Source organism: Danio aesculapii, chromosome 9, assembly GCF_903798145.1.
Source record: "Danio aesculapii chromosome 9, fDanAes4.1, whole genome shotgun sequence".
NCBI lineage: Eukaryota > Metazoa > Chordata > Actinopteri > Cypriniformes > Danionidae > Danio > Danio aesculapii.
Window position 1 is genome coordinate 10060278 of NC_079443.1, and position 13830 is coordinate 10074107.

The window sequence follows — 13830 nt, forward strand, 5'->3', positions numbered from 1 at the left end:
TCTCCAGCTTTTATTGATGATTTTACAGAGCTGTTATCAATAGTAACCTCTGAATTTGACTATTTTACCATTGCTGGGGATTTTAATATTCACATTGATAATCCAGAAATCAATGCTGTAAAAGAACTGATGACTGTTTTGAACACTTTTGATCTGACTCAGCATGTTCAAGGACCCACACACAATCGTGGACACACTCTTGATCTACTTATAACTAAGGGTTTACACATTTCATCAACTGTTGTTAAGGATGTTGCACTATCTGATCATTTCTGTATTTTCTTTGATATATTGATCACTCCAGCTATTAAAGACAGATCTGTCTCTGTCAGAAAGAGATGCATAAATGAGAACACTAATGAGCAGTTTATGAAGGCCTTATCGCTAGCACCAAGTATATCTGCAGACTCTGTTGATTCTCTTCTTGATTTGTTTAACTCTAAAGTTAAGAATGTCATAGATGACATTGCTCCTGTTAAAGCCAAGAAGATAACTAGCAGCCAAAGGGGTTCCTGGACTAGGTCCCCAAGAATTAAAATAATGAAAAGACAGTGCAGAAAAGCTGAGCGTATGTGGAGAAAGACGAAACTAGTAGTCCATTATAATATCTATAAAAACAGTCTTCGTGCTTTTAATATGGAACTAAAAACTGCTAGGCAGACTTTCTTTTCAAGCCTTATAAACAGCAACGTAAACAATGCTCGTAAACTCTTTGCAACGATAGAGAAACTCACAACCCCCCCCAGTCGGATTCCCAGTGAGCTACTCTCTGAAAGCAAATGTAATGAGTTTGCTCATTTCTTTACTGACAAGATCAATAATATCAGAAAGGCAATCAGCTCATCCAATCAGCCAAATTGTGTCGACGTCAGACTAGCTCAACCACAACTTAAGAAATCAGACATTATGTCCGATTTCATGGCAATTAATGGCAAAATCTTAGAAGAGATCGTGCAAATTATGAAAACATCAACCTGCAGTCTCGACACGCTCCCCACATCATTCTTTAAAACGGTATTTACCTGCTTAGAAATGGATCTTCTAAAAGTGGTAAATGCTTCACTTCTCTCGGGGATTTTTCCTAACTCACTTAAAACTGCAGTTGTTAAACCCCTCTTGAAGAAGAGCAACCTAGATAACACCATATTGAGCAATTACAGGCCCATCTCAAATCTCCCTTTCATTGGCAAAATCATTGAAAAAGTTGTTTTTAACCAGGTTAACAAGTTCTTAAACTTCAAGGGGTGTTTGGACAATTTTCAATCTGGTTTCAGACCACATCACAGTACAGAGAGCGCCCTTATAAAGATAATCAATGACATCCGCCTAAATACAGATTCAGGCAAACTAACAGTGCTGGTACTGCTTGATCTCAGTGCTGCATTTGACACTGTCGATCACAGCATACTTCTGGATAGGCTGGAAAACTGGGTTGGGCTGTCTGGGACGGTCCTCAAATGGTTCAGATCTTACCTTGAAGGGAGAGGATACTATGTCAGTATAGGTGACCATAGGTCAGGGTGGACACCCATGACATGTGGAGTCCCACAAGGCTCGATTCTGGCACCACTCCTGTTCAACCTTTATATGCTCCCTCTGAGCCAAATAATGAGAAAGAACCAAATCTCCTACCACAGCTATGCTGATGACACTCAGATCTACCTAGCCTTACTGCCTAATGACTACAGCCCCATTGACACCCTCTGCCAATGCATTGATGAAATTAACAATTGGATGTGCCAAAACTTTCTTCAGTTAAACAAAGAGAAAACTGAAGTCATTGCGTTTGGGAACAGAGATGAGGTTCTCAAGGTGAATGCGTACCTTGGCTCTAAGGGTCAAACAACAAAAAATAAGGTCAAGAATCTTGGTGTGACTCTGGAGTCAGATCTGAGTTTCAATAGTCATGTCAAAGCAGTTAGTAAATCAGCATACTATCATCTCAAAAACATTGCAAGAATTAGATGCTTTGTTTCCAGTGAAGACTTAGAGAAACTTGTTCATGCTTTTATCAGCAGCAGGGTGGATTACTGTAATGGCCTCCTCACTGGCCTTTCCAAAAAGACAGTCAGACAGTTGCAGCTCATCCAGAACGCTGCGGCCAGAATTCTGACCAGAACCAGGAAATCAGAGCACATCACACCTGTCCTCAGGTCTTTACACTGGCTCCCAGTCACATTTAGAATAGATTTTAAAGTATTATTACTGGTCTATAAATCACTAAATGGCCTAGGACCTCAATACATTATAGATATGCTCACTGAATACAAACCTAACAGATCACTCAGATCTTTAGGATCAAATAGATTAGAAATCCCAAGAGTTCAGTCAAAGCAGGGTGAATCGGCTTTCAGCTACTACGCCCCTCGCTGCTGGAATCAGCTTCCAGAAATGATCAGATGTGCTCCAACATTAGGCACATTCAAATCAAGACTGAAAACACATCTGTTTAGCTGTGCCTTTACTGAATGAGCACTGTGCTACGTCCGACAGATCGAACTACTATGTTTTTCTCTTCTTTTTAACTCTTTTATAACACATTTTATCAGCTTTTATTTTATTTTATTTTTATTCTGTTTGTTTTTATTTCTCTTATAATTGTTTCTTTTATTCCTGTTTATGTAAAGCACTTTGAATTGCCACTGTGTATGAAATGTGCTATATAAATAAACTTGCCTTGCCTTGCCTTAATGTGGGAGTCACATGACCAAAGACAATGCATAATTATGAAAAATGACAAATGGCGAGTTCACAAAGCTTATGAATGTGGGGCTCTGGCACAGACGTAGCTGCTTCACATATACAGCCCGACGTTCAGAATTAATATTTATTAGGACAGCGGATTATCACAGAAATATGTGCCAATGTACACCACAGGGGGGAAATTTGCTTTATGAATTGACTGTAGCCAATAATATAGTGTTATTTATTTGCATGTGTTGTTTTAGCACCTCATTCGCTAAAGGAACTATGTTAATGCTGTGACCACACAAACACTCAAAACAAGCATTTAGAGCTCAATGCGGATTCAGTCTAAGCTGGTTCTGATGGTTTAAATGCAAATTTTTTTGGTTTTCTATTGGCTTAATCCTGCTGCAGAATGATTTTAGTGCATTTATTCATTGATTTTTCCCAGGATATAAGTTGAAACTTAAAGCTTAAATCTGAAAGTGCACCATATTTAAAACTATTGATTCATCTATAAAAGAATCGACACATAGTGGTTCGAATGAATCACTGCTGTAACGAGTCTTTAGCCATGTCGGCATGACGTCGATATGGAACTCAAGCCCCGCACATTTGTTGTGTGCACAGACCCGGGAAAATTGAAACCCCTGGAAGAGGAAGACAAACACTGTAGCAGATCCCGGCTGAATCAAGTCGCATAGACTCTGTGCTCTGCGTGAGAGAAAGTTAGTGTTATTTTCCCTATCCAAATATGAGGCTGTGAAGAGTCAGAGGTTCAAGTTTATTTTTTCAAAAATACCTCAGCATTATAGCCCCAGCCTTGTGCTGTGTTCCCATCATTTTTCTGATGAGTGCTTCAGCAATCTACATGCTTACAATGGGGAATTCGTTGGCCGTTTGTTAAAGGAAGTATCAGAAAGATTGTTGATGTATGGGACTTTACAGTACACAGTTCATCAATCAGTTTCTGCCTTCATTTCACAAGTGTACATAAGTGCGATTAAAATGGTTGCCTCCTTGTTTTCTCTAGCTTGCAAATTATGTATTTAATTGTGTTTAGCTACTTGTAACCGCTTGTACTGTACCTGCTTAACTCTTTATATTCTCAAATGAATCACTGAACAAATCATTGGGATAATTAGGTAAAAATAAATGCATATTAAAAGACAATAAAAGTGTTTTTTGACCTTGCATGCATATCAGACTGTTGTTGAAGATTCCCCAAAACCAAAATATGACCCTTTTTTAATGTGTAATAGGGGCTCTTTAATTGTGACATCTACTAGTAATTTCTAATTTTTATGCAGTTAGAGATTTAAAAAAATAAAATAAAATAAAAATTGTGCAATGGTTTCAGTGTATATTAATTTTATTCAACACATTACTAATGGTGTAACTTCAGAAGAGTTAGGAAATCAATATCTGATGCAATATCTCTTATTATAAAAAATATAAATAAATATTATATATATATATATATATATATATATATATATATATATATATATATATATATAAACGACAAATTAAAATCAGGAAGAAATGCTTTCATACCCTTATTTAAAGATAAAAGTTAATATTTTACTCAAACCCATATTTAAATGGATATAAATGGGAAAAATGAATTTAATTTTAATTCTGCCATCACTCACTCACCTTTTACTTGATCCAAACTAGTTTATTAGGAATTTAACTTGGTAACCATTGACCTCCATAGTAGAAAAAACAAATATTATGGACGCCAATGGTTACAGGTTTCCAACATGCTTTAAAGTATTGTCTTTTGTGTTCTGAAGTCAAACTCAAGCTGGTTTGGATCAAGTAAAGTCTGATTAAATTATGGCAGAAACGTCATTTTTGGGTGAACTATCTGTTTAATAAATCCAGTGAATAATTACCAAACAACACAACAACAATAAAAATACATGAAAAAAGCATGATAATACAAGGAAAATAATGGTAATAATAATAATTATATTAATAAAAAAAAAAGTTATTATTAAAAAACAATTAGGGCATATAAATGGTTTCAATGAAAATACAGAGGCAGTCAACAGGGGTAGTGAGCATATTAAGCATTACACTGCTGCTCAGAATCTGCATTATATTGGTCTAGGTGTTCAAGAAATGGTTGCTATTTATTGTAAAACTTATCAAGATTATCAATAATTCCATAACGGACTATTTCCATGTGCAATATTTTAGCGAGGTAAGTTAACCATGTCTTAAATTGAGAAATAGAATCTGATTTCCACTGTTTTAGAATGACACTATTAGCTATAATCAGTCCATGAATTATGGTGCTTTGTATAGACACATTATAATCCAATAGAGAATGAGAGTACTCAAATTTAGCAAATTCAGGGTCAGGTGTAAAGATAAAACTATACATATCAGAAAACCGTTGCACTTTTTTGTCATTTTTTAAACACATGCTTTAGTTAATAACTTTGATACTTGGAATTACATGTTTTGAAAATAAAACACATCTAAACAATAATGTTCTGCCTTTAATTGTTTATTTAAGCATTTTTGAATGATGTACCATTGCGTAAGATATGTTTGGGGGTCTGCACAGATGAAAAGCTTTTGCTGTAGAACACTGGAATGAAGAGCAGAGGGGGAAGGGGGACTATAGGGGTGAAGAGCCTTGTTAAGACCCTGCCCTCATCTACATTTCGTGCTTTAGCTTCACCTCATGAATAAAACTCAGTTTGCATCAGTGTTCTGATAATAAAATTAACATTAAACTTGAATAAAGCCCATCCAGCATGATGTATGTTCTTACAGACAGGCCTCTTGAGTTAAGATGAATTAGCTGCTTGACATTTCAATAGTAATTTATTTAATATATCATTTGCTAGAGAATGGTTGACAATAGTGAACACATCTGCCATTAAAGGCAAATTACAGGTTTCTTAACGCTAAGAATGGAAAAAAGCTTTAGTCAAATACAATATAAAATAAACTACTTCAATGTGGAATAAGGAAAGTGAAATGTTAAAAGCAATAGCTTCACTTTGTTTTCCCAACAAAAAGACAAAAATCTGCCAATATTCTTAAATATTAGCAGGAAAAGGCTCAACAGGAAAAGGCTCATCAGCAAAATCCAGAATGCAAAAACACGAGGCAAAATAACCTTTTAGGACCACTCAAACTAGTTTTTTGATTTCCAAACTGCAACGATACATTCATAAGCCAACATATAGCAACATTTGCTTTTGAAAAACCTTTTAACATTAACTGGACAATTTGTTTTGAAATGATTACTAAATGTGGGGGGGGGGGGTGGGTGGTCTATAGGTTGCTAGGCAACCATTAACCGTTTTCTCAGAGGATGACAAGCTGACGAAACATTGCTGTCACTCTGATACCAGTTTTATTTATGGAGAAAATTTAAAAAGCACTGCAGTGTTTGGGTGTTCTGTGTTTGTCTGAGATAATTAGTCTACTGATATGTATTTATTCCATGCAAGCTGAAGCTTATCGGTCCGTTCTTATCAGGTGACTCAACTGATTCAACTGAGTGCGTCTAGATGGCACCTCCATTGGAAATAACAAACTTGTGCTAACTCTAGAAAAGGCGCGATATGTGAACTCCAGCAGATGATCTTCTTGCACAGACATGGTGGATTCACCTGATAAGTTGACAAATGGGTTGTTGATCTATTCCTTGGCAGTTCGCGGGTCCTTCACTGGAAATTTTCCCCCTTAGCAAAGAAACTTTTCGAAAGATGCCTGTTTTTATACTCATTTTGCTCCTTTTGGGTTAAATTTGGGTGCTCAAGTGACCGAGATGTAAGCGAGAGAATACGGTCATTTTTTAAATAAAAAGATTTTTCAAATTAAAAGATATTTCAGACTCAGATAGTAAATAAAACAGAAAATAATTAATTATTTCTTGTGCGGCCTGGTACCAATTAATCCACAGACCGGTACCGGTCAGCGGCCATGAGGTTAAGGACCACTGCACTAGAGGATGATGTCTACATATTTGCTAATCTGAAATGCTTTACTTTGGGTACATTTTGCTGTAGGTTTCAGATACACATCCATCTAGTAAACGTCCACAAGAAACGAAGTTTGTCATGCTGATCACCTAGACCTTATGCAAACATAAGAAAAAGTGCGCTCCAATCCCATAGTTTTATCTTGCTTTTACCTTGATAATTTAAACATTACACCATTCATACAATGACTTATTGTTGGTTTGTTTTTCCCATTTCAATATATAGCATCTACAAAAGCCTTACAAACATACCTGGGACAATACAAATAAACAGAGTTTAATGTGAATTTTTAGATTTTTACCTTCACTGTCTTGTTTAGGGAAACTCTGAACTGTAAATAATAGTGATTATAAAATGCTGTGCTTCCTGCATCATTTATTAAGTCACAAGATATACAGATACAGGTTGTGTAAAAAAATCGCCTACTACTCAGCAGGTACTGCATTTCAAGAGTTCACACTTAGCGGATAATCACTAAAGCGTATTTGGCATGCTGTCCCGGGAGAGAGCCCTGAGCTCGTAATATCCTCGAGCCCGGGGCTCCCTCCCGTTAGAAGGGCGAGAGGGGAGTTCGAGCTCAGGTAGGTCTCGAGAACTCCCCTGTTTGTCGCCGCGTGAGAAGTGTAAACTAGGGTTGTTTTTGGTGATAATTTGGTTTAATCTATTTCTATGGTATATGTTTTTGGACGGTGGGAGGAAACCGGGGAACCCGGGGGAAACCCACGCGAACACGGGGAGAACATGTAAACTCCGCACAGAAACACCAACCAGCCTGATAGAAGTTTGGACCAGCGGTGTTCTTGCTGTGAGGCAACAGTGCTAGCCACTGGGCCACCGTGTCGCCCTATCGGAAAAAAGAGAGAGGAAGTTGGGGTGGAAGGAGGGGGAAGCTTCAAGACGAAGATAACTGGAGTGAAAAACTCTGGTTATTTATAATACTTCCGTAATTATCTGATGGGTCACATTACGGAGCTAATGAGGAGCCAGCCGTGTTGATCATAAGCACGTGATCCTCTCGAAATGAGTTTATAAATAAACCACACTTAAATTTAAACATACTACTTTGCCGTTAGAAGAGTACATTCTATACAGTATGAATGTGAGTAATATGAATAGAAATCGACGTACTACATCCACCATCATTTTGTCATGATCACGTGACCTACCCACATCAGCTGCGTCGCTTCACTCCCATTCATGAATTCTCTCATGGTGCATCATGGGATAGTGTAGCGTCCATCCAATGTGCACTTCAGAATCTCGTAGAAGTAGTAGGTCATCCGGGTACTTCTTGCATACCGAATTCTATGAATTCGTATATACCACTCAGCTCGCATACTGTTTTTAGCATACTATATAGTATTGAAGTATGCAATTTCAAACGCAGCTACAGACTTTTCCAGAAAATTACCAGCAATTTTATGGAAAGGGATCATCCCTACTGAAAAAAACAGCTTAAACCAGCCTAGGCTGGATGGCCAGCCTGGTTTTAGAGGGGTTTTGGCTATTTCCAGGCTGGTTTCCAGCCTGGTCTTAGCTGGTCAGGCTGGAAAATGACCAGCCAAACCAGCTATGTCCAGCTTAAACCAGGCTGGAAATGGCTAAAACCTCTCTAAAACCAGGCTGGTTGACCAGCTAAAACCAGCCAACCAGCCTAGGCTGGTTTTAGCTGGATTTATCAGCAGGGATGTGATGCGTCTACTCCAGCCAATCAGAATATTCAGACGCATTCACATCCATGCTATTTATTAAAAAAAAGCCTTTGAATCCTTCTCCAGCTAATCCTTTAGCTGCTGTCTGTTAGACAAGAAATTATAGATACAATGCTTATGATAAACCAATGTAAGTTTACCTGCAAGCGCTGCGTGGTGCTCATGCACGTGAAGGAGTGCTCCGGTAAGTACAATTCGACATGCGAGAGTGTTCCTCCATATGTTTACATTGAAGTTGTTCACAATACTGATCCATTCACAATTTGTAATGTAATCATATGTGTAAACATTTAGCTGAGGTTCATGCTTCTGCCTTTGGATGTCTCTGGAACAAAAGCAGGTGCATGAATGCTAAAGCTTTACATGAAAGTGAAACCATCAACAAAAGCCTGACCCCTATTATGTTTACAAATACAAGTGCAGCTGTTTAGTGGCCATTTTCTGTTTAATGATGTCAGAATTTACTGGTATTTTGAAAAGGGTGTGTGAATCGTCTTTTTCGGAAAAATACTGGAATGTCCTTACCTTACCTGTGTGAACAGCGCTTTTTTTAATTCATTCCGGAAATTTAATGGTATCACTGTGTGAAAGGGGCTAAAGCCTTCTGGGATTTTGGAGTGAGTGCTGTGTTCATTTCATCTTCGATATTAAGAACACATTAGGGTTCTTTCATGTGTACTTGCAATCTTGAGTATTAGAATTGAATAACTTTGGCTCACTTAAGAATGCATATTGAGAAACAACTATGCAAAATGTGCAGAAGCAGAAGTCCTGCATTAACAGAAGGCCACATTAACTCATCTACTACTATCAACTCACAGAGCACATTCAGTATTAGCTTTTTTAATAGGAGTAGATCTCCACCTACCATATTTCACTTTGAGCAGGTTCAAAGTTCAAACTATATGAGTAGATATTCCTCTATATACAGTTTCAACTTCAATATCAAGAACCAATTAGGGTTCTTTCATGTGTACTTGCAGTCTTGAGTATTGGAATTGAATTTTGGCTCACTTAAGAATGTGTATTGAGAAACAATCGTGTTGATCTGCAAAATCAGAAGGCCTACATTAACTCATCTTCTACTTTCAACTCATGAAGCACATTCAGTATTGGCTCTTTTAATAGGAGTAGATCTCCACCTACCATATTTCACCTTGAGCAAGTTCGTAGTTCAAACCATATAAGCAGATATTCCTCTATACACAGTGTTTCACCTTTAGCATAGTGGGAAAAACCTATATGATCTTAATGCCTCATGATCCAAGAGGTGGAGCAAGTGGACTATATTGATCATGCGAATGTGGGTCGCCTCTGATGCAATGGGGCCAGTACAATAAACGAGGGCCAACCTTTGCATCTAGCTGAGTAGGTGGAAGTCAAGCAGGCTAGCTGATATAGACTGCTACATAAACCAGTAAGTATATCACCGCTCCATTGTTTGTGCTCATCAGTACATCAATCTTCTAATGGCTGCATTGTTTAGTGGCTGACCTGAGATGAAGGCATGGCCAAGAAAAAAAAACCTGCTTATATAATTTCTAAAAAAAGAGCTTCATGTCCCAGGTAAAAAGACTTGTCATGGATTATGGTTGCATTACATGGCATTCCCAGTGAATATAGGGTTTGCAATCTTAACAGCTCAATGAGGATCTGCTTATTTGTCACAGGTTATACAGAACTGATCTTTTTATCTGTCGGTTCCACGCTCTCTATTTGAGAGCTGTCAAAAGCAAAGTGGAGCCCAGAGGGTCATTCAGAACTCCATTACTGCAGATGGACTTGGGGAAAGATTAAGAACAATGGGATCACCAAAGCTTTTTCTGCTTGCAAGCACTATAAGACAAACATCATCCATCAACAATAAGGTGAGGTGTAGAACAACATTAGGTTGGTTTTTGAAAAAATTGACCCTGATCTTAACTTTTGTTCCATGTTGACTTTAAAGGGACAGTTCACCCCAAAATGAAAATGTCCTTACTATTTACTCACACTCAAGTGGTTCTAAACCTTTATGAGTTTCTTTCTTCTGTTGAATGCAAAGGAAGATAAATGGAAGAATGTAAGGGGGGAACAGATATTGACATCCATAGTAGGAACACAAAATATGGATGTGAAAGGTTGATTTTTCAGTATTCTTCAGTATATCATCCTTTGTTTTTAACAGAAAGAAAATCATGCTGGTTTGGAACAAGTGGAGAATTAGTAAATGATGACAGAATTTTCCATTTTGGTATGGTGGTTAGTTCCGATTACAGAATAAAGTCTCCTGTTATATAAAACATGGAAATATAAAGATTTGTTTACACTTTTTTTTTTTTTTAATTTAATTTTTTTCTAACTGAATACAGGTTGATAATGCTAAGGAAAAAGGGTCTAATGTTTAGAACCTGTCCACTTTTGACCACTTCCAGATGCTGTTGAAAACACATTCAAACGGATTGCTTTTGTATTGTAAACAGTCATATGTTTAAATGGATTTGAGAAGCCAAAATTGTTTTAATTGTAACATTTTTAAATAATAATAATTTCTTACAATTATATAGTGCTTTTCTAGACACTCAAAGCCCTTTACGCATTTTGGGGGGAATCACTTCATACATCACCAGTGTATACAGCATCCACATGCATGACGCGACGGCAGCCATATTGCACACCACACACCAGCTGATTGGTGGAGATGAGTGATGAACATATGGGGATGGTTAGATGAACAGAGGCCAGTTGGAAAATTTGGCCAAGATTAAACCCCTACTCTACTTTTTCAAAGGAACATGTTTTTTTTAACAACCACCTTGGTTTAATGTCTCATCTGAAAGACAGCACTCACTGAAAAGTACTGAACTGGGGCGTTAAGACTCATACAGACCACAGGTTGAGCACCTTCTGCTGGTATCACTAACACCACTTCTGGCAGCAATCTAGCTTTTCCATGTGGTCTCCCATCCAGGTACTGACCAGGCACAGCCCTGCTTAGCTTCAGTGGGCGACCATGAGAGAGTTGCAAAGAGCCAGCTGCCGGCCATTTAATCATTATATCCTTTTTTTTTTTTTTTTTTTACAAAATAACCAGCATATTCATTCATGGTTGTTTGTACCAAAACTCTTGGATTGTACAGCAAATTATTAGTGAATTTGTGGCAATTTCTTTTGAGTTTTTGGAAAATATCAAAATATCAAATCTTTTTTGACATAGACAAAAAAAATCAATAATTTTGAGCCATACCAGCAGACACAGGATTTCAACATAATATTCCCCAATGTCATAGGACGGTACATTCTGATTGGAAATGAAAATCGGGTTGACGTCAGAAATGAACGACAGGCTGACATCAATGTCCAACATCGGACAGACATTGAATTTTGGTTACTTATGTTACAGCTTGATGTTGTGTGGACATTACCACTATGACATCTATCAGATGTTGGATTTTGGTTGCCATTCCTGATGAATAAATGTCAGTATCTGACGTCAATATGATGTTGGTTTAAGATGTTAGCTCGACATTAGATTTCGGTCACTTTCCAACACAATCTAAACTCAAACAAATATCAACATAATTTGACATCATTATTGGACGTCAAAATAACATTGTCCTTAGCCACTGGCGACCTAAATCTAACCTAATACTAATGTCTTATGATGTTGTGCATGTGCTGGGATACAATGTTCATTCATTCATTCATTTTCTTTTCGGCTTAGTCTCTTTATCAATCTGCGGTCGCCACAACGGAATGAGCTGACCACTTATCCAGCACATGTTTTACGCAGCGAATGCCCTTCCAGCTGCAACCCATCTCTGGGAAAAATCCATACACACTCATACACTACGGACAATTTAGCCTACCCAATTCACCTGTACCGCATGTCTTTGGGGGAAACAGGAGCACCCAGAGGAAGCCCACGCAAACGCAGGGAGAACATGCAAACTCCACACAGAAACGCCAACTGACCCAGCCAAGGCTCGAACCAGCGACCTGCTTGCTGTGAGGCAACAGCACTACCTACTGCATCACTGCGTCGCCCAGGATGCAAAGTATCGTTGGATATTACCAAAAATATACCTGTGCAACAACGTGATTTTGTACCCCTGGATCATTTCTATGATAAGATTCACCTTCTGTGTGCCTATAAATGTAAAGTCTATTCCTCTTGTGCTTCTGCTACTATCAAAGACGTAAAAATGTGAAAAGACAATGTAAAACACTGGTGATGGACTGTATTAAATGGCAGTGCTGTAGGCATACCTGAGCGGTCCAGAAGATGTAATTGTGCTGCTCTGTCAGGCTAGCCCCCGTGGCGAGTCTCAAGAGGACACCGACTCACCATAATGATGACTGGGAGAACATTCACCATCATGTTACTCCTGCTGCCCTCCTTTCTTCTTCTGTCCCTCATGACTTAGTGGAGATCATCCTAGGTCATGTACAAATGTCCAATCTCTCATTTCGCCCAATTCCTGCTGTGTTTTTTCCCCTTAAAGAAAAAGACTAAAAACACAGAAAGGTTGAGAGTACGATTGGAAGTGGGCAAACGCTCAAGTCCATATTTTTAACAGTGAATCGCATAATAAAAAATATATCCACTGTAAATATTCTTCGTATTTTGTTGTGTTTTCTGTTTATTTATGGTTGTGAATTGCATTATGGGACTTTGATCCCTGCTTAGTCGACTTTCAATGTTGAAAATTCAATGATACAGTTTAACAATTATACAGTATAACAAAGTGACTTTTATTGACATTTTAGTAGTTTGAAATAATATAATGTATAAGAAATAATACATAGAAAAATAAATCTGTAAAATAACAGAACATGTACTGGCAGTTTATTACAAGAGCTATTGTTGAACTATTAAATGTTAATATAAGTCACTCTTCTGAAGTTTTCAAGTTTAAAATTGTTGGAGGAAAGATCAAGGTCCCATAATGCAATTCACAACCATAAATAAACAGAAAAAACAACAAAATACGAAGAATATTTACAGTGAATATATTTTTTTTATATATACAACTTTACTGTATATTATATTATGCATAGTAAAATAAAATTTAATGTCAAAAGACTTCTATGAAAGTTTTGAAACAAAGAATGATACAATTTAATTTGACAATTTTTTGTCATTTTTATAAAATGATTTCTCCAAATGAGCCAAATTCACCAAACAAAAACAGTTAAAAACTATTCTGATCATTAAACATAAACATAAAAATAGCTGTTTAAGTAAAATTACAAAAATGATTAAAATTAAAATAAAACTATTAAAAGACAAAATAGAAGGTAAATAAGTATTTTATTTGAAAAAAGTGGCGCAGTAGGTAGTGCTGTCACCTCACAGCAAGAAGGTCGCTGGTTCAAGCCTCGGCTGGGTCAGTTGACATTTCTTTGTGGAGTTTGCATGATCTCCCTGCGTTCACGTG

At 37.4% G+C, this 13830-nt stretch overlaps 1 long non-coding RNA gene across 1 annotated transcript; it reads left to right on the forward strand.

Annotated features, from left to right (window-relative positions):
* Positions 1-9831: 9831 nt before the first annotated feature.
* On the forward strand, positions 9832-13377 carry LOC130235335 (uncharacterized). The gene is made up of 3 exons (XR_008838384.1): positions 9832-9976; positions 10081-10278; positions 12114-13377. It is a non-coding gene; the product is annotated as an uncharacterized LOC130235335 (long non-coding RNA).
* The last annotated feature ends 453 nt before the right edge of the window (positions 13378-13830 follow it).